We start from the raw sequence: 19,469 nt of genomic DNA on the forward strand, positions 1-19,469 counted from the left end.
TAGGAAGATGACGCTTTTTTTGTTTTTGTTTTTGAGACAGTGTCGCTCTGTCGCCGAGGCTGGAGTGCAGTGGCATGATCTCGGCTCACTGCAAGCTCCGCCTCCCGGGTTCACGCCATTCTCCTGCCTCAGCCTGCCCAGTAGCTGGGACTACGGGCGCCCGCCACCACGCTCGGCTAATTTTTTTGTATTTTTAGTAGAGACAGCGTTTCACCTTGTGTAAGCCAGGGTGGTCTCGATCTTCTGACCTAGTGATTCGCCCGCGTCGGCCTCCCAAAGTGCTGGGATTACAGACGTGAGCCACCATGCCCAGCCAAGATGACGCTTTTGAGCAGCATTTTAGGAGAGATGAAAAAAAAAAAAAAAGCTCAGTGGCAAGGGTAGAGTGGACAGAGGCAGAGATTTTGCTTAATGTAGATGGTCCAAGTCACCAGGCTCCACTGTTGGAAATAAGAAATTAATAAATTCAATTCATTTTGCTGCCTGCCAGTGTGAATGAAAATGTTACCTAAAGGAAATACTAGTGTTGGGTGACTTTTTAACATTTATTGATTTTTTTTTTTTTTTTTTTTACTAAATGTTTGGTTAGGAATACTCAAGCTAAAGAATATTCTAAATTTCAGTTGCATTTCCTTTGAACATTTCTGTGTTTGGTTTATATTTGGTGTGCTTTCTCTTTTACATTGCCATGCCATTTTATTTACCAGTTTCAGAAGTTCACAGTCATCTTGCCTTTAGCCCTCCAGACACACACGCTTTCATGTTACAGCCTCTATTTAGGGTTCCTCTTGTTCCTCTTGTCCTTCCTGGAGCACTCTTTCCTGCTGTTTCATAAGACAGCTGTTCTTCGCTGGTGGTCTCAGCAGCCACTTCTGATCCTTCTGCTCACAGCCAAAGGAAAAGCAAGGCAACGGCTTTTATTTTAACTTTTATCTTATTTTGAATTATCTGGTAGACTTTGAGTATTTTAAAATTAGAAATCAAGAAAAATATGTGGTAGAAAATCCTCCAAAAAGACACCAAAACCTTGAAATATATCTTTTCTGTCAAAAAGGCACATTTGAGAAAACATACAACTGATCTCTATTAAATGCTCTATTCAACTACGCTCTTATTCTGAAGTATTTACAACTAATAATAACCAGATAATCATCTAATAGTGTAAAATTATTCTTTGAACTGTATATGAATTTTAATTAAACTCAGGGTTTTTTGGTATAATACTACAATACATTATGATCATGCTACTATTTTTATTAGTGTTCTGATGATCATTCTTCTTCTTATTGATTCATCTGAAAAGGCTAGAATGCTTTTAATGCACTAGCTTATATTACTTATCTTTGACAAAATTAAAAGAAGCTCTATTTTTCCACAATTATGGATGGATGTATTTCAACAAGAAAAGATCAAACAAGTATCCGTACTCTTTATGAAAACTAAGATAAGAATATAGGTGTTCCAAAGCATGGTAAGAACTACAGCTGCCATTCACATGTCTCAAGTGTTTCTTACTTTCCATTTTGGAAGTTGGACATTTCTACCTGTTCCTTTCCTGTAATTATTAAATAATAAATGCAACGGAGCCACATATATAAATAAAAGTATCAGAAGAGAAAAATATGACTTTATGACAGCAGATAAACAAAATATTATTATTCATAAATAGAAACCAAAAAGGAAAACAACTAACAAAAATAAACAAACAAAATAACTTAGTCAAAATTTTATACATACTGAAAATTAGGTAAAATGTTATTTTTTCCTCTGCGTATATAGTTCCAACTTTTGATATAATATTTTTTTTTTTCTTTTTTGAGACAGATTTTCACTCTGTCACCCAGGCTGGAGTGCAATGGCACGATCTCAGCTCACTGCAACCTCTGCCACCTGGGTTCAAGCGATTCTCCTGCCTCAGTGCCCTGAGTAGCTGGGATTACAGGCGCTCACCACCACACCCGGTTAATTTTTGTATTTTTAGTAGAGACGGGGTTTCTCACTGTTGGCCAGACTGGTCTCGAACTCCTGACCTCAGGTGATCTGCCCGCCTCGGCCTCCCAAACTGCTGGGATTACAGGTGTGAGCCACTGCGACCAGCCTAATAATAGTATTTTTAAATAAAGTAATAGTAATAATAAATGGTAGATTAAAAAATAATTTCTGTTTGGAAAAAATTGAAGTGGGATAACATATATTAAAAATCAAACACAAATTCTAATTATCTACCAAATACAGCTTTTAGTTCAATGGTGGCAAAATAGAAACAATTTCAACTGAGTGTGGTAAATCCTACAGCCAGAGTATATGACACTGTCTCGTGACAGAGGAAGAAGGAATCATTTATTCCAGGGTGTCAAAGGAGAAGTCTCAAAGGGTGTGACACTGATCTGGCTTATATAAGAATAATGAGTGGAATTCATTGTTTAAAGACAGAAGAACATGGGCTGGGCACAGTGGCTCATACTTGTAATCCCAGCACTTTGGGAGGGTGAGGGAAGAGAATCACTTGAGTCCAGGAGTTTGAGACCAGTCTGGGCAACATAGAAACATAACAAAAATAAAAATTAGCCAGTTGTGGTAACACATGCCTGTAGTCCCAGCTACTGGGAAGGAAGGTGGGAGGATTGCTTGAACCTAGGGGGTCAAGGCTGCAGTGAGCCATGATGGTGCCACTGCACTACAGCTTGGAAGACCCCTGTCTCTAAAAATAACTAACTATAATGCTAGGCAGAGAAAACAATCCGAAAGCATGAAGTCATAGAAGCTACTACCACTTCCCAAGAAGGGCAAGCAGTTTCTTATTGTAGGAGTGTGGGAAGGTGGGGCAAGAAAAGGGAAGGAAAAGGAAGGGAGGGGAACGGACAAAGTGGAAAGCAGATTTAAGAGGCCAAGAACAACGATTGAGAAAACAAGTACAAAACTATGATTATTATAATAGTTCATTAACAAAGGATAATGAGGGCCTGAACCAAAGCATGAAGAAGAAAATAACAGATAATTTTCAAGAGCTATTTAGGGGGTAGAATTCATAGGAACATGTAACTGAGTAGATGTGAAGAATTGAAGAATGAAATCTCTTTGGTATACACAAGATAATCAATAGTAATTTTTGAACAATATCAATTTTTAGAAATAGGTAAATCTAGTCTAAACAATGCCCAGGTAGATAAACTTGAAAGATGAAAGTTTAAGGCCTTCAAGTTTCAGTGGTTCACACTTGTAATCCCAGCGCTGTGGGAGGAAGAGGTGAGAGGATCTCTAGAGACCAGGGATTCAACCTTACAGTTAGCTATGATCACACCACTGCCCTGCAGCATGAGCAACTGAGCAAGACTCTGTCTCTTTAAAAAAGAAAGAAAGAACATTTATGAAGGCAGTTTTGAACCTGCTGAGTTTAAGTTCTGTGGAATTGCTATATTATGTTACTATGCCCATACATGTCTTATATATATAAAGTGGAGGAAAAAAACAGAAAGACCCTAGCAGCCAAAAAAGGCTCTATAATAGAGGTAGAACTATAAAGCATTTATTCTGTTGCATTTATTTGCATTTTTGTGATACTATAAATTACAAACAAATATTTGTCATCTCTTGCTATTTCTTTTGTAGTAAATTTATTAGCTGGTATAATATAATTCATTAAGCATTATGTTTACAGCTATATTTTGCTTTTGACAAACCAATTCAAATTCAAAATAATAATAACATTTTTGATATTTAATTATGAATTATATAAGGAACTTCTTTTAAATGAACAAGGAGATTTTACATATTTTATCTCCTGAAATCATCAGAAACCTGTGAAATATGAAACGGTAGCAACATTATTGATAATAAACAAATCGTATTTGATGTATGTCAGCACTTGACTTACATTATGAGACTGACGTGCTGCCTACTGCTCTAAGGAGGCAACTAGACTTACATTAAATAATATAGTTTCACAAGTCTATCAGGTAGTTGCTAATATATACCCACTTTACAGATAAAATATGACACAGTTTAAGAAATTGGCCTTCAGTCACACAGTTCAAGTTGTAGACAGGTTTTGATCCTGGCTGTCTATATCCTTAGTCACTTTGCATACCATATTGACTCTAAACAAAAGAATATTTATTTATCCCTTCTTACAGACATAGAAATTCAGGTCTAAATATTTTTTCAGTTGTGTTTCTATAAATTTCAAGCAAAATATTCAAATGTTGCATAATATGTGTTCCAAGAAAAGGTATTTAAAAATAGGTACCAATGAGATTATTGGGATAGAGGCAATTATGATTTACCATTTTCATCATACAGTTTTACTCCTACAACTTTTAAATATGAAAAATTTACTCTTCTTTTAGTAACAAATGCATCTTCTGTTTTTTAATGTGAATTTTCATGTATGAGTGAAAATGTGTGATTATTTTCTTCCTAAAACATTTAACACAAATAATATTTTAGTCCTTCTTGTAGAATCATATGATGGATGCTTTCCTCCATTAATTTTAGAAATTTAAATTTTAGTAACAGAAATTTAAAACATGATGCAATAATTTTATTTTTCCTAACATATATATATTTAAAATGTCTATGTTGTAAATCTAAAGGACCGCTTAAAAAAACCTATCTTGAAGAAAGAAATAACCAATTAGAAGATTTGGAGATTACATATAGATATCTCCATGATTATTTATTTTTAAGTAGATAAAGAATTCATCTTTCAAATTTTAGTATAATTTATACCCACAAATCTGAATGAATACAATGGGTTATCTAATTAGCAATCAGATATTTTACTCATTAATGTCATTAATTATCAGATTTGTGTAAAATGTAATCTACTTTTAGTTTTCAAAGAAGAAAAAATAGATCCGTAGTATTATAAAAAACAAACTAGGTAAATTTTTATTACATCAGGAACACTTATTCTGAGTGTTCAAACAAATCAAGTCAATATATTTTCATCACAATCACTCATTCACAAACATGCACCTGTATTGTAAATACTAGACTTGTAGAAAAACTTCTGTTTAATCTTGGGTGGTCTCTTTGCTCAGGTTTGATTAAATATGTCTTTTCACAACAGGTGACTTTTTAATTGTTTTCTTATGGCAACCCATTTATTCCTCAGGCTTTGTTTGGCTTGCATTAGTTTTCAGAGTTAATGGCCATGTGTGAGAACATGCTGAGTACAGGTGGCCAATGGTTATGCTGAGAATGTGGGTGTTATAGCGAAGGCAGTGGGCAAGTGATTTAACGTTACCAATTAATACAGTGTTTGAACCCTCAAGGTCTTTCAAACAGAAAGCAAGCTCAGAAGAGGCACTTGGAAATGCAAGTATGAAATGAAGAATAAAATAGCTTGTTCTTTGCATTTATTGGGTTTTCTTTTTTTAGTGGGCTGAGCCTTTTTCCTTATACAGCTTAAGGGCTCAACTCAACTTTCAGAGTGGCTTCTTTTCTGTGTGGGCAGTTCCATTAGTCAACTCGGTAGTTTCCTCACTCTGACTTTTGCATTGTTATTTTGGTCCTTCTAGAAGCCTATCAGACTAGCAATTTGAGTTCTGGGCCTGCTGTGTTTAATTCTTCCTGGCCAACAGATATGGGAAATTCTAAAATAAGGAGCATTATGATCCCTAGCACCCAAAAATGAACGCTAGTTTTATATATGCTTAAGATACATTAAACAATAGAAGCTGGATTACGAGTAAAAAATCATGCCCAGGCAATCTTGACTGAGGAGAACCAAAAGGAAAAATGAGATCTTTGGATGACCTAGGCTACCAAAAACTAGCACCAAACATAGAAAGATCTTTCCCACTGGGCTTAATTTTTTTTCTTTTTCCTGACAAAAGGAACATTTGTTTGCAATTAGCTTAGGTAAAGGAAATAGCATCTGAACTCTTATTTTCCAATTGGAATGACCCCATGACCTGCTATGAAGACATTTGGAATATTTATTCAGTCTTGGTTAGGGATGTATGGGGTTGGGGTCAATTTTAACAAATGTGAATGCATTTGCCAAGTGTTTTTCAGTTTTAAAATTATCCAAGCACCAAATTATGAAATAGTCCTTAAAATTATTTAAAAGTGTTTTTAGTAATATGTACTGAATTCAGTTACAGTACCATTGCATGATAATAAAAGCCCTTGATGTGTGATAAATTGACAAATATCAATGAAGAAAGCAAGTTTCCATAAATGTCAATATGGTAATCTGCCAAAAAACAGGAGGAGGGTTGAAAACTCTGTCTACAAATAGGTGAAGTTTGTTTTAAACCAACAGAGAAATAATAAACAAGAATCATGTAAAATACAGAGAAATCCATGTAAATTGTACTGCATCTAGTTTCTTTCAGCACATCAAACATTGTCTGACACTGAAAAAGGAAGAGTGTGAATTTTACTTTCTTTCTTTTACAAACAGCCAACTACCTTTGAAATGATTTCTAAATGTTGCATTTTTCAGATGTGGCCATTCAGATTCTCTATATTGTTGTGGCCTAACTTTAAAATGTTGAATACAAATAGTATATGCATTTCCTTCTAGTATATTCTTTAATTCTGACAACATAACAATTATCTTAATATTTTGTTCCTATAAAATTGAACTAATACAATTTAATAGGAAAAAGAAATCCTCGATACTAAACTAATTTAGGAAAGAACCAACCTGCTTCCCACCTTCCACTATTCCAACTTGTCTTAATTCAGTGTTATTTGCAATATATACTGTGTTCCTCATTTTGGAAAGAAGGCAGTAAATAATACATTGGGAAAGGGAAAAGGTGGTTCTTCTCAGTTTCCTACATGAAGCTTTCTATAAAGATATTAAAACATTGTAGCATTGGGACAGGAGTTAAGATCTCTGCTTTAAGGTTGGAAGTGCTATTAATGTGACCTCATAAGACCAAAGTTTTTAAAAAATGTTTTTCTCTTTCCTTGTCCATAAAAGCTATGTTTACCTCTTAGTGACCTTGAGTATTCACTGTAGTAAGTTGGTGGTCAAAAAATCCTTGTATTTGTGAAGTTTTGGAAAACAAATTGTAGAAATTCAGGTTTCTCCTAGCAATTAAGGTGGGATGAAGTTCATCCACTCACATGGGTGGCAGGGAAAATTTGCTGGCTGAATTGAACACGCAATACCAATGTCTTTTATGTGTACTCTGCCAACTCCTTCCTAGATCTCCCTTCCTTAATCCCTTCAAACCACTGCCAAGTCAAGTAAGAAAAGCCCCAAAACATTATTCTGTTTTTGTAGGTATGAGTCTTATTTTTCGTATTGTTCTTCCATAAACATGATTCCATAAACATTATTAATTGACAAGGCAACTTCCACCAAAAACTGAAGGTATTTTAATGGAGATTGTATTAATTTTATAGGTCAAGTTGAGAAGATTAATATCATTAGAACATCACATCTTCACAGATAATAATATGATGTATTTCTCCATGAATTAGGTCTTTCATCATCAATGTTAAATAAAATTTTAACTTAATTGATTTTCTATATTGATTTGTGTCCAGTAATTTTGCCAGACTTTCTATAAACTGTAACTTAACTTTATGTAGTTGATATTTTGGTTGTCTCTTTTTTTTCTTTTCTTTTTTTTTTTTTTTGAGATGAAGTTTTGCTCTTGTCACCAAGGCTGTAGTGCAATGACACGATCTTGGCTCACTGTAACCTCTGCCTCCTGGGTTCAATCGATTCTCCTGCCTCAGCCTTCCAAGTAGCTGGGATTAGAGACAGACTTTCACCATGTTGGCCAGGCAGGCCTCAAACTCCTGACCTCAAGTGATCTACTCACCTCAGCCTCCCAAAGTGCTGGGATTACAGGCATTAGTCACCGCGTCCAGCAATACTTTGACTGTTTCTTGCTGCATAACAAACTATCCTAAAACTTCATAGCTTAAAATAATAATTATTTTGTTATATCTAACAATTTTGTACATCAGACTGGCCTATAAATTTCCTTCCTTTATTATGCTAGTCTGTTTTGGTATCCAAGTTATGCTGACTTAAAATATGTTCATTGGGGAGGCTTACAATTTCAGCTCTGCATTCAATCAGCTTGAAATTCCTCACTCCTATCCTCACAATGAGCACAAACAGGAACAAGCTCAAAATCAATGACTTTTTATAGGCCTAGCAGGAAATTCACTGACTCCAGATTTAGCAAGAGGTGAATACACATAGTCAGAGCTGAGATTACCTTATCAGAATCAAGACATTGGAGACAATAATGGAGCACCAGTGTAATAACAGTGGATAACAATTGAGAGAACTGTAAGACACAGACTCTATTTAAGAAAGAATTCTTAAAGAAATTCAAAGACAACAGGGAAGAAAAAGCAACAACAACGATGAAGCTAAAGTCTCTGGCACCTATGGCTACACGACACATGAAACACAGCTCAGCTCTTAGCCAGGGTAACATGAAACTTTACAAAATGCCTAATTTTCTCAGTTCCCATGCCTGACTTTCAACAAAAATTTACAAGTCATACTAAAATGCAAACAATAACACAGTCTATAGAGACAAAGTAAGCATCAAAACCAGAATCAGTAAAGATACCATTTGTGAACTATCAGATAAAAAATTTAAAATAAGTATAATACATTAAGATCTCTCATAAAATATTAGACAGTATGCAAGAGTAGACAGTGTAAGTAGAATGATAGAAACAACGAAAGAAAAGGAGATGGTAGAAATAAAAAATTATGTGAGAAATATAAAGAATATTTTTGATGGTCTCTGCATTGGGCTGAAGATAGATGACTAAAGAATCCATTTGCTGAAAGACACATCAATAAAAACCTCCCAAACTGAAATGCAAATAGAAAAAATACAATGAAATAAAAATAAAATAATATGTTGTATGATGATTATAAAAGTTGTAATACATGTGTATGGGAGTATAAGAGGAAAAGAAAGAGGGAAGTAAGAACAAGAAACATTTGAGGTAATAATGGCTGGAAATTTTCTAAATTTAATTACTGATAGTATACAACAGATCCAGGACTCTGCAAACACCAGGAAGAATAAATGCCCAAATGATCTACACTTGGGTATATCATACTTAAAGTACTGAAAATCCTAAAAGGAGCCAGATGTATGAGGAGCACTTTAGTTAGAGGAACAGGGATAAGAAATATATATCACTTTCTCGTAAGAAACCATGCAAGCAAAAAGAGAGTAAAGTAATATAAGATATTGAAAGAAAAAAAATGAACCTGCAATTGTGCATCCAGGAAAACTATTCCACAAAAGTGACAGAGAAATAAAGACTTTTCAAAAGAACAACTAAGGTAATTTTCTACTAGCAGACCTCCCGTACAAGAAATATCAAACAAAGGTTATTCAGGGGAAGAAAAAACATATAGGTCAGAAATGTGTACTCATATATAGAAAGAAAGAACGTCAGAGATGAACTAAAGTTGAAATATTTCATGTTTATTTTTCTAAATTAATCGAATAGATAACCCCTTGTTTAAAGAAAAATAGTAACAATGTATTAGGTGATTTTAACACATGAAATAAATGATGGAAATGTTTTCAGTGAGAGGAGGGAGAAATTGTAAAGATTCTGTTATAGTACCTGCAGTACACTGAGTGGAGTTAGATTAGTTGCGCATGTTAATTAAAACTCTAGGGCAAACACCTAAAAATTTAAAAAGAAGAATGACTGACACTAAGAGATGAACAAAAATGAAATCACTTAAAATGTTCCATTAAAACTAAAGAAAGTAGTTAACAACATCAAATGCTAGAGAGAATATGAAACAATAAGCATTCTCATTCACTGCTGGTGGGAATGCAAAATGGTACTTAGGAAGATCATTTGGCAGTTATTTACAAAACTGAACACACTGTTACCATAGGATCCAGCAGTCATGCTCATTGGCGTTTACCCCCAAAAACTGAAAACATATGTTCACACAAAAATCAGAACATGGTCATTTATAGCAGCTTTATTTATAATTGCCAAAACTGGGAAGCAACCAAGATGTTCTTCAATAGGTGAATGAATTAACTGTGGTACATCAAGAAAGTGCAATACTATTCAGTACTAAAAAAGTAAGCTATCAGAGACATAGATGAAACTTTTTTTTTTTTTTTTTTTGGTAGAGACAGTGATCTCACCATGTCATCCAGGCTGATCTCAAACTCCTGGGCTCAAGCAATCTATCCTCCTTGTCCTCCCAAAGTGCTGGGATTACAGACATGAGCCAGAGGACATGGAGGAAACTTAAATGCCTATTACTAAGTAAAATAAGTCAATATTAAATGGCTATATATTATATGATTCCAACCATAAGACATTCTGGAAAATGAAAAACTATGGAGACAATAAAAAGATCAGTGTTTTCAGAAGCTAATGAAGAATGAGGAATGAATACACAGAGCACAGAGTGTTTTTAGGGTAGTGAAACTACTGTGTATGATGTTATAATTGTGGGTACATGCCATTATACATTTGTCCAAACCCTTAAAATGTACAACATCAAGAGTGAACCCTAATGTAAACTATAAATTTGGGATCATTATGATGTGTTAATATAAGTTCATCAATGCAATAAATGTACAATTGTAGTGGGGGATATTGATAAAGGGGAAGGTTATGCCTAAATCAAAAACATACAATTATTTTCTTGATTGACACACCTTTAGCTAAACTAAAAAAAAAAAAAAAGAAAAAGAAAAATCAAGTTTAAAATATCAGAAATGAAAGAGGAACCATTACAATAAAAACTACACATATATAAAAGTCATGAAAGAACTATGAACAACTATATGGCAACAAATTGGATGACCTGGAAGAAACTGATACATTTCTAGACATATCAAGACTAAATCATGAATAAATAAAAAATTCAAACTGATTAATATTGAGTAAGAAGATTAAATTAGTAATAAAACGTTTCCTATCAAAGACAAGGGCAGAATCTGATGCCTTCACAGCTGAATTCTAATAAACATTTAAAGAAGAACTAATCATGCTCTCATTTTTTCATTAGAGAGGAGATAATACTTGCAAACTCATTTTATAAGGTCAGCATTACTCTGATACCAAAGCCAGACAAGAAACTACTAGAAAAAAAAAAAAAAATTACAGGCCAATATCCCTAAGTAACATAGATGCAAAAATCCTGAATAAAATACTAACAAACCAAATTCAATAGCACATTAATAAAATAAAATCATTCACTATGATCGACTGAGATGTATTCCACAGAGACAAGAATGGCTCAACATGCATAAATCTATAGATTGATACACCACATCAACAGAATGAAGGGGAAAAAAAAAGATCATTTCAACAGATGCAGAGAAAACATTTGACAAAATTTAATATTCTTTTAGGGGAAAAAATATCTCAACAAAAGAGCTATAGTAAAATGGAACTCAACACAATAAGAGTTATAAACAACAAGCCCATAGTTAAAATTATACTCAATGATGAAAGGCTGAAAACTTTTCTTCTAAGATTAGGAACAAGAAAAAGATGCACCCTCTCCTCATTTCTATTCAACATAGTACTAGAAGTCATAGCAAGAGCAATTAGGCAAGAAAAAAAAAGCCCAAATTATAAAGGAAAAAGTTAAATTGTCTCTATGGACAGCATACCTTTATACCATAATCCGCACCTTAACGCAAGGATACATTCTGAGAAATGCATTATCAGGTGATTTTGTCATGTGCAGACATTATAGAGTGTACCTACACATATCTAGATCGTAGAGCTTACTACACACCCAGAATATATGGTATTGCCTATTGCTCTGAGTCTACAAAATAGTATAACATGTGACATGTGACTGTACTAAATAGTGAGGGCAATAATAACACGATGGTAAATATTTTTGTATCTAAATATAACTAAACAAAGTACAGTAAAATTATGGTCAAAAAGGTAAAAACTAAAACACCTATATAAGGCACTTACAATGGATGCAGCTTGCGGGATTGGAAGTTACTCTGAGTTTGAAATTACTGTGAATGAGTGATGAATGGATGTGAAGGCCTAGGACATTACTGAACAGTACTGTACACTTTCTAAACAGTGTACACTTAGGCTACACTAAATTTAGTTTGTAAATGTCTTTCTTAAATAATAAATTAGCCTTAGATTACTGTAATGTTTTTACTTTTACTTTTGATTTTTTTTTTACTCTTGTAATTACACATTGTTTAAAATACAAACACATTGTGCTGGTTTAACAAAAATTGTTTATTTCCTTATATTCTCATTCTATAAACTTTTTCTATTTTAAAAGTTTTTTCTTTTTTTTTTAACTTTTTAAACCATTTATACTTTTTAAAGGTTTACAAAGTAAAAAAAAAAAAAAAAAAAAAAACTTTTAAAAGTTTTAAAAACTAAGGCATAAACACACACATTAGGCCACACTTCCCAGAGTCAGATCAATATCACTGTCTTCTACCTCCACATGTCTTTCTGGAAGGTCTTCAGGGGCAATAATATGGAGCTTCCAGCAGGAGATGATAGCTCATATGGTAACTATGCCTTCTGGAATACCTCCTGAAGTACTAGCCTGAGGCTGTACTACAGTTAACTTTTGAAAAAATAGGTAGAACAAGCACACACTAAAATAACCATACAAGTATGGTATAGTAAATATGTAAACCAGTAACATTCATTTATTAGCATTGTCAAATGTTCTGTACTATACATAATTATTACACTTTTCTACAAGTGGCAGTGCAGTAGGTTTGTTTACACCAGCATCATCATAAATATGTAATAATGCATTGGGCTACAATGTTACAAACACTGCCATTTCACTAGTCAAGGGGAATTTTTCAGCTCCAATATAATCTTATGGGACAATCATCATATATGCAGTCCGTTGTTGACAGAAATATTATATGGATGCATGACTGTGTATATAACACTCTAAAGACTCCATCAAAAATGGTTAGATTAAAAAATTAATTAATCAAATCAGTAAAGTTGCAGTATATAATATCAATGTACAAAAATCAGTAGCATTTCTATACACTAACAACAAACTCTGAAAAAGAGATCAAGAAAACAATCCCATTTACAATAGCTACAAAAAAAAACCCTTATGAATAAATTTAGCCAAGGAGGTAAATTTAAAAAAAAACAAACTAGAAAATATTGAGTAGAAACATTGAAAAACACACAAATAAATGGAAACATATCTATTGTTTAGGGATTAGAAGAATTAATATCATTAAAATGTCCATACTACCAAGACAATCTATAGGTTCGTTGCAATTCCTATCAAAATTTCAATGACATTTTTCACAGAAATAGGTAAAACAATCTTAAAATTTGTATGAAACCACAAAAGACCCTTAAAGCCAGAGCAATCTTGAGCAATAAAGCAAAGCAGAAGGCTTCACATTACTTGACTTCAAAGGCCCCTACAAAGCTACAGTAATCAAAAGAGTATGACACTGCCATAAATACAGACACATAAACTAACAGAACAGAATAGAAAGTCCAGAAATAAATTCATGCATTTACAGTCAATTGATTTTTTGACAAAGATACCAAGAACAAATAATGGGGAAATATAATCTCTTCGATAAATGGCGTTCAACCATTTAATGAAGAAAAATGAAATTAGATCTTCATCTCACACCATACACAAAGATCAAATAAAACTGTATTAAAAACTTAAATTTAAAACCTGAAATTGCAGAACCACCAGAGGGAAACATAGAGGAAAGCTTCATGACATGGTTTAGACAATGATTTCTTTTGTATATGACCCCTAAAACGCAAGCAACAAAAGCAAAAATAGATAAATTAGATTACGTAAAACTAAAACACTTCACCACTGCGAAGGAAACAATCAACAGGATGAACAGACAACCTACGGAATGGAAGAATATATCTGCAAATCATACATCTGATAGAGTGTTAATATCCAGAATATATAAAGAACTCAAACACTTGAGTAGTAAGAAAATAAGTTCTCAATTTTTAAAGATGGACAGAGGACCTGAATAGATATTTCTCAAAGGAGTACATACAAATGGCTAACAGGTAGCATCACTAATCAGCAGGGTAATACAAATCCAAACCACAATGTCATATTACTTCACACCTATTTGAATGGCTATTATCAAAACGATGAAATACAATAAGTGTTGGTGAAGATGTGAAAAAAATAAAACCTCTGCACACTGTGGAAATGTAAGTTTGTACAGCCATTATGGAGAACAGTATATTCCTCAAAACAATTAAAAATTGAGCTACTATATGATAAAGCAATCCCACTACTGAATAAGTATCTAAAGGATATGAAATAAGTATGTGAAAGATACAGCTGCACTCTCATGTTCATTGCAGCACCATTCATAATAGCCAAAAAAATAGAATCAACCCGGGTATTCATGAATTGATGAATGGATTTTAAAATGTGGTATGCATACACAATAAAATAATATTTAACTTTCAAAAAGAAGGAAATCCTGGCCAGATGTGGTGGTGCACACCTGTAATTCCAGTATTTTGGTAGGCCAAGGTAGGTGGATTGTTTGAGTCTAGGAGTTTGAGACCAGCTTGGACAAATTAGTGAAACCAGGTCTTTACAAAAAAAAAAAAAAGAATAAAAATTAGCTGGGTGTGGTGGTGTGCACTTGTGGTCACTGCTACTTAGGAGACTGAGGTGGGGGGATTGCTTAAACCCAGGAGTTAGAGGTTGCAGCAAGCTATGATGACCCTACTGCACTCCAGCCTGGGAAGCAGAGCAAGATTCTGTCTCAAAAAAAAAAAAGGAAGAAATTAAAAACAATCCTGCCCTTTGTGCCCTTTGGAGGATACTGGGTTAAGTGAAATAATGCAAGCACATAAAGATAAATAATGTATGATGTCATTTACATATGGAGTGTAAATGGTGGTTACCAAATGTTAGAGACATGAGAGATGGGGGACACACTGTTCAAAGGGCAAAATAATTTCAGTTCAAGACACCTATTGTACATCATGGGGACTACAATTAGTAACAAATATTGTATACTTGAAAATTGCTAAGAGAATAGGTTTTAAGTGTTCTCACCACGCACACAAAAACATGTATGTTAAATAGCTTGATTTGGGCATTACACAATGTATACATGAATCAAGACAAAATCTTGTACACCATAAATATGTACAATTATTACTTGTCAATTAAAAAGATGGGGAAAAACTCTCAGTAAACTACAAATAGAGGAGAATTTTCTTAAAGTAAAAAAAAGAACAAAAAAAAACCCAAAAAGAAACAAACAAAAAAAACCCCTATACAATACCTACACCAAACATCACACATAACAGCAAGAAATTAGATGCTTTTACCATAAAATGGAGATGAAGAAAGACTGTCTCCTCACCATTTATTTTCAATATTGTACCAGAGGTCCTAGCCAGTGCACTAATATAAAAAATAGAAATAAAGATATACAGATTATGAAATAAGAGAAAAACGGCCTTTATTCACAAATAACATGATTTTCGATACAGAAAATCCCAAAGAATCAATCTGGAATAAACAAATATAGCACAGTCACAGGATCCATGGTTATTATATAAAAGTCAATCGATTGTCTATATACCAAGCAGTGAACAATTGGAATTTAAATTAAAAATAAAACACCATTTTCATTAGCACACAAACACATACACACAAAAGATATATTTGGGAATAAATCTTACAAATATGTTCAGGATCTTTTTGAAGAAACTACAAAATTGATCAAAGAAATGAAGAATCTAAATAAATAGAGAGATAGTACATAGTTGTGGATACCAAGACCTGATACTGTTAAGATGTCAGTTTTTCACAAAATGATCTGTAGATAAGGCTATCCCATTCAAATTTCTAGCAAGGTACTTTGTGGATACTGACAAGCTGCACTAAGGTTTATATGGAAAGGCAGAAGAAGTAGAACAGTCAATATAATACTGATGAACAGTGTCAGAGGACTGAACTAACCAACTTCAAGACTTAGTATAAAGCTATAATGGTCAAAACAGCATGATATTGGCTAATAAATATATAAGTGGATTAGTGGAACAGAATATAGAAGCCAGAAATAGACCCACACAAATATAGTCAACTGATTGTTTACCAAGACACAAATTCAATGAAGAACGAATTGTATGTTCAACACATGATGTAGGAACAATTGGACATCTACTGACAAAAAAGGAAGAAAAAAAAAAGAATTTAGATGTACTTTTTATACTTTCCAACAAGAAAGATTCAAAATGGACCATAGACAAATGTAAATTGACAATTTGAACTTTATTGCTTTTTTCTGCAGTTAGGAGAACTAAAAAACAAGCTGCAGAATGTGAAATATTATTTATAACACTAATCTAATAAAGGGCTTGCATCCAAGTATACAAATAACTCTCACAACTTAATGGTAAGAAAACAAAAAATTCAATCTAAATATGGGCAAAAGATCCGAACAAACACCTCACAAAGGAAGTCATGTATGTAGCAAACATGAAAAGATGTTCAACACCATGTCATTAGGAAATCGTACATTAAAATAATGAAATACCACTACACGTGTATTAAAATGGCAAAAAATTAAAGTAACAATGTCAAATTTTAGTGAAGATGCAGAGCAACCAGAACTATTTTTCATTGCTGGTGAGAATTCAAAATGGTTCAGTTTCTTTGCAAGACTCTTTGGCAGTTTCTTCCGTAACTAAGCATAGTTACAGTATAGGATTAGATAATTATGCCCTAGGTATTTACCTAATTGAGTTGAAAACTTAGGTTCTCACAAAAACCTTCACACAATTTGTAGTAGCTTTATTCTGAAGCACCATAATCTGGAAGCAAACAAGATGTCCTTCAATAAGTGAATGGCTGAACTGGAGTACATTCATAAAATGGAATATTATTCAGTAATTAAAACATATGAGTGTATTAGTCCGTTTTCACGCTGAAGATAAAGGTATACCCGAGAGTGGGAAAAAGAAGTGGTTTAATTGGATTTACAGTTCTGTATGGCTGGGGAGGCCTCAGAATCGTGGTGGGAGGCAAAAAACACTTCTTACATGGCAGTGGCAAGAAAAAATGAGGACGAAACAAAAGTGGAAACCCCTGATAAACCCATCAGATCTCATGAGACTTATTAACTGTCACGGGAATAGCATGGGAAAGACCAGTCACCACGATACAATTACCTTCCCCTGGGCCCCTCCCACAACGTGTGGGAATTCTGGGAGATACAATTCAAGTTTAATTTTGAGTGGAGACACAGCCAAATCATATCAATGAGCTTTCAACCCGTGAAGACACATGGAGAAAACTTAAATGTATATTGCTAAGTAAAAGAAGCCAATCTGAAAATACTATATACTGCATTTCTCCAATGTTATGACACTCTGGAAAAGGCAAAAACTGTAGAGGTAGCAAAAAGATTAGTGGGGGTGGTGAGGGTTGTGGGAGGGGAGTGGAAACTGAAGGAATTTATAGGACAGTAAAACTATTCTATATCATACTTTCATTGTGAATACATGGCATTATGCACATGTCAAAATCCATTTAACTGTACAACACAAAGAATTTTAGTTAATAATGGATTCATTAATTACAACAAATGTGCTACACTAAGCATACAGAAAAGGAAATATATGGGAACTCTTCATACTATCTGCTCCATTTTCCCATGAATCTAAAACTGTGATAACTAATAAAATCTGTGAGTTTTTTAAAAAAGAATTATTTGGCAAGTAAAGGCACTTTTTTTTCTATTCTTCTTAAGAGTATATTGAGGACTTGACTATGTGATTCTTGGCTCTATGTATCTGCATTTGTGGCCACTCATTAATATTCAGCTATTAGATGGGCTAGTCTGGAATGTCCATAATGGCTTCCTTCACATGCCTGGAGTTTTGCCAGCAATGAATGAACAGCTGGGCTTATCTGAGACTCAATGTGAGTAACGACACATGGTTTACCCAGTAAGCTGTCTTCAGTATTCTTAAACTTTTTATCTGATGACCAAGGCTCTGAGAGAAAGTACTGCAAGAAATAGGAAGTAGAAGCTGCTAATTTCTTAAGGTCTAGGCTCAGAAACTGGTGCAGCATCACTTCTGGCATATTCTTCACAGAGCCTAATGAGATTCAAGGAAAGAAGAACCAGCTCTTAATAGAAAGGGTGATTAACACTTTATGATATCTTTAATCCATCAAATTCTTAATGAGGATGCTAACATCATTTCATCTTAATTATAATATGATCATGGATGTTGCAGATGCTTTTATGCCTTTTACTGGGATATAAAATTTTATTCCATTCCCAATTTGATAATCTTTTAGTGAAACATTCTAAATACTTTACTGAAATTATTATATGGATTTTCCTTCTTATTAAACCAATATGGTATATTAGGATATCGATTCAGCAACCATAAAATAGTTTTAAGTAAGAATGGGTTCAAGATCAAAGTTTACTTTTATTTAACAGGCCAGGTATGAAGGGTGCAAGTTTTGTACAGAATGTGCTCCAGACTCCTTCTACGTTGTTGTGGCTTCATATTTATATTGTTTCTAAGGGTATTATACATAATTTCAACATTTCTATAAGCATAAATTGAAAACAGAATGAAATCAGGTAAGCTTCTTATCATTGAAGAAGACTGACATTATATACATCATTCAGTTTCACAGCCTTTTGGCCAGAATTTAGTCCCACAGCAGCATGTATTTGCAAACAAGTCTGGAGAATGTAGTGTACTATTCTTGAAAAGCACATGCCCACATTTAAAAATATATTTTTCTTGGAATGCCTATGTTTAGATAGAAATTGCATATATATACATATATATAATGTATATATATGGAACAAGGAGAAATTAAGTATTAGGAAACAATAAATATCCCTAACATGCATGGTGAGTTACACTAATCAATTTTTCCCCTGCTACTAGATTATATAACATCTTTTAGTATAGAGTCCAATCACCCATTTTTATATATGATAAAATATTTCACACAGAATCTTGAAGATAATAGGTACTCAATGTCTATATAATATCTATATGGATACAGACACTGATATGAAGGAATTCATGCATACATAAATCAGTGAATACCCAACCTTTGTAATAACAAAGTATCTCCTGCATTAATTCATGCTTTCATTTCTGGGGTAAATGCAATTGGCTCATTCTGAATCATTATTTTTTTAGACAGTGCCAATTTTCTTTGATATTATTTGGCCTAAAGGGATGTGTTTTTCTTAATCTGCCCTAGTCATTTTTATCAAAGTTATGCTTGATTTGGGAGTAAAATTATTTAAAATTTTTTTAGATGTTAGAATTATTTTCTTAAAGTTGGGACCACTTGTTGTAAGAAGAAACCACCAAACTAAAATCTCTTGAATTACTAAGTTTTTCTTACCATAGAGATAGCTGTATGAACACAACATGAAGTGAGGGCTGACTGTTTTTCTTTCCTCCAAATGCCAAGTTTAACAGAG

General features: G+C 33.5%; 1 long non-coding RNA gene across 1 annotated transcript in view; it reads right to left on the bottom strand.

Moving 5' to 3' along the window:
- Window positions 1-223: 223 nt before the first annotated feature.
- The window catches only part of LOC117063648, a 116,605-nt gene continuing 97,359 nt past the window's right edge, over window positions 224-19,469 (bottom strand). Inside the window, exons 3-4 of the long non-coding RNA XR_004429024.1 lie at window positions 705-881; window positions 224-440 (exon numbers count right to left, since the gene is read on the bottom strand). This is a non-coding gene — a long non-coding RNA (uncharacterized LOC117063648). The remainder of the gene's footprint in view (window positions 441-704; window positions 882-19,469) is intronic.

The sequence above is a fragment of the Trachypithecus francoisi genome, unplaced genomic scaffold, assembly GCF_009764315.1.
Source record: "Trachypithecus francoisi isolate TF-2019V2 unplaced genomic scaffold, Tfra_2.0 Lachesis_group18, whole genome shotgun sequence".
Classification (NCBI taxonomy): Eukaryota; Metazoa; Chordata; class Mammalia; order Primates; family Cercopithecidae; genus Trachypithecus; species Trachypithecus francoisi.